Source organism: Oculina patagonica, chromosome 2, assembly GCF_052425735.1.
Source record: "Oculina patagonica isolate OP01 chromosome 2, crgOcupat, whole genome shotgun sequence".
NCBI classification, from domain to species: Eukaryota; Metazoa; Cnidaria; class Anthozoa; order Scleractinia; family Oculinidae; genus Oculina; species Oculina patagonica.
Window position 1 is genome coordinate 38,212,253 of NC_135759.1, and position 2,500 is coordinate 38,214,752.

At 38.6% G+C, this 2,500-nt stretch overlaps 1 protein-coding gene across 2 annotated transcripts in view; it reads right to left on the bottom strand.

Moving 5' to 3' along the window:
• Positions 1 to 2,500, bottom strand: part of LOC144644613 (uncharacterized) — a 64,984-nt gene that overhangs the window by 48,299 nt on the left and 14,185 nt on the right. The window contains exon 1 of one of the 2 annotated variants that reach the window (XM_078504137.1): positions 2,049 to 2,198. The exons of the other annotated variant lie outside the window; for it this stretch is intronic. The gene's annotated coding sequence lies outside the window, so the exon portion shown is untranslated. Of the gene's footprint in view, positions 1 to 2,048; positions 2,199 to 2,500 lie in introns of those variants that run through there. 2 annotated transcript variants of the gene reach the window in all.

Here is a 2,500-nt window from a genome sequence, read left to right on the forward strand (position 1 = left end):
AGGTAGGTAGGTGGGTGGGTGGTTGGGTGGTTGGGTGGTTGGGTGGGTAGGTAGGTAGGTAGGTAGGTAGGTAGGTAGGTAGGTAGGTAGGTAGGTAGGTAGGTAGGTAGGTAGGTAGGTAGGTAGGTAGGAAGGTAGGTAGGTAGGTAGGTAGGTGGGTGGGTGGGTGGTTGGTTGGTTGGGTGGGTGGGTTGGTGGGTGGGTGGGTGGGTGGGTGGGTGGGTAGGTAGGTAGGTAGGTAGGTAGGTAGGTAGGTAGGTAGGTAGGTAGGTAGGTAGGTAGGTAGGTAGGTAGGTAGGTAGGTAGGTAGGTAGGTAGGCAAGAAAGACTTTCGGTTCCACGATGAAACCCTGAGGTACGCAATGATGAACACAAACACCGATACAGCTTATTCGGAAAAGGTTTTCAGTAAAAAGGACAAAAGTGCACGCGACAAGACCAAAAAGTTGGGTAGACGTTGAGAGTTAATAATAATAATAATCTTTTATTAGGAAGCCTTCATTCACTATACAGTGGTTTTCAGAAAGGTCCTAACTAAGATTAAAAATACTTAATAAGACTATGGTGGAGTTACTGGAACGGATGGAGTTACTGCAAGTGCTGAATACTAATGAGATAGAACAATACGACAAACGCAAATTTGCACGTTTTCTTTCTCTTTAGACATGTGGATACAAGGTGCTTTTAGCCAGGCTGAATTAAAGAATAATTTTCTAAAACTCAAAGACAGACGACATTAAAAGTTGAAGTTGAAGCAAATACCCAGACCACCTTTCTGTCTTGTCGCGTGCACTTTTGTGCTTTTTTCCGACAACCTTTCTCGAATAAGCTGTATAACAATTCATGTATTCAGTTTCACTTCTTCTTCTACGGGTATATTACGAACTCACAAAAACACCAGCTCTCGGTTGAGGGCTCAGTTGGAACGAGTACGAATCAAGTTCAAGCCTTTTTTATCAGGCTTTACATAACGGCGATGTATTACATAATAAGATGATAAATGATGAAGATGAAATTTTAATTATGTTCGATGATCTTTCATGCACTAAGTAGCAAGTATTCCGGTTAGTTGATGACCTCCATTGGACAAAGAAAGCGATTGCAAAAAAAGAGAGAAAAAAGCACAAAGACTTAACGAATGTGCTAGTCGTATGCTGTTGCCCTAGTTTATACAATGGCTTTGCAATAAAACCTTATATTGATGTAATTGTGTATAGTTTCAGACAGGTTCTCAAAGCGGCTTTCGTTTTGTAAATTTATAGATTTTATTCTGTTGAACTATGTGTTATCCTTTTCTCTATAGCGCAAAAAAATGAACTGAAGTTAGGCCATAATAAAAATGCATAAAAAGCCACGACAACGCAATTTACGAAAACCGAGCATCGCATGGAAGAAGAGGTGGCAAATTTTGTTCAATGCATCAGAATTACGAAACAGTAAGTGGAGTGTTGAAGCTTAGTTATTGTCAAACTGTTGTGTTCTTAGATATCAAGAAGGGACTATGACACGGATTTTACCAGACTTTTGAACAGCCAAAATTTACATTTGTGTCGCAGGAAACCACAAAATAATAGTCCATTTTTATTAAAAATTGCTATATTAGAGCACTGAATTTGTTAACGTGCATCTTTGGCTGCGGATGGCTCGGATGGAAACGGATTGCAACTTGAAAAGTAAGGCTTACTGTTTCAAGTTGTTTCCGCGCGTTTTAAAAAAAATCGATATTTATAGACGTAGCTTGATTTCTATCCACAAATTAAGGCTAGATCTTCCTTTAGATGTCCAAAGATAATGTTTTTATGGCTTAAGCTGCCTACCAATAATTTCAGAACAGTTTCGACAAAAAGTCTGCGAAATCCCCGAGACATAGCTCCTTTAACTTTTACAATACATGTCTCTCTACACCCAGGTGTATAGCAAAACGAGCATTGGTAAAGTAGTGCCAGGGCGAATTGGCTTAAAACTAACAACAGGATAAGCTTGGTTACCTCAGAAGTAGGTCGGGTAGAATAACAATCTAAGAAATCCATATAGTTTGGAAAACGTACCGTCAAATCGATGTTAGAAGACCTGCTTGGGTTGAATTTCCTGAGACCAACTATAGATATAGTGAAATAAACCTACCAGCTAAAAGGAAATCGCGCCGGCTGCCACAGAAATTTATGACAATGGGTTTCACCTGTCAAACAGAATTGACATATTTCGCTAAATGATTCTAATATCAATATCACTAGTCGGCAAAATGGAATTTTTAATCATTTCGTCATAACAAACTGAAAAAACAAAAGAACATTGAAAAAAGGAAGTCCTTTCTGACGGTGAAGAATTAAAAACAATTTTTTTGTTTTTCAGTTCTTACGAAACTGAAACGTTATCTTTTTTAAAGTTGACGAATATTTGTAATTTCAACAAGTGATCTTTCGGTTTCTTGGCATTTAAATTTATACACTAGGGACAACAAAAGTCAGGCAACGCTTTTAAAGCAGTGCTCAGAAGTTAT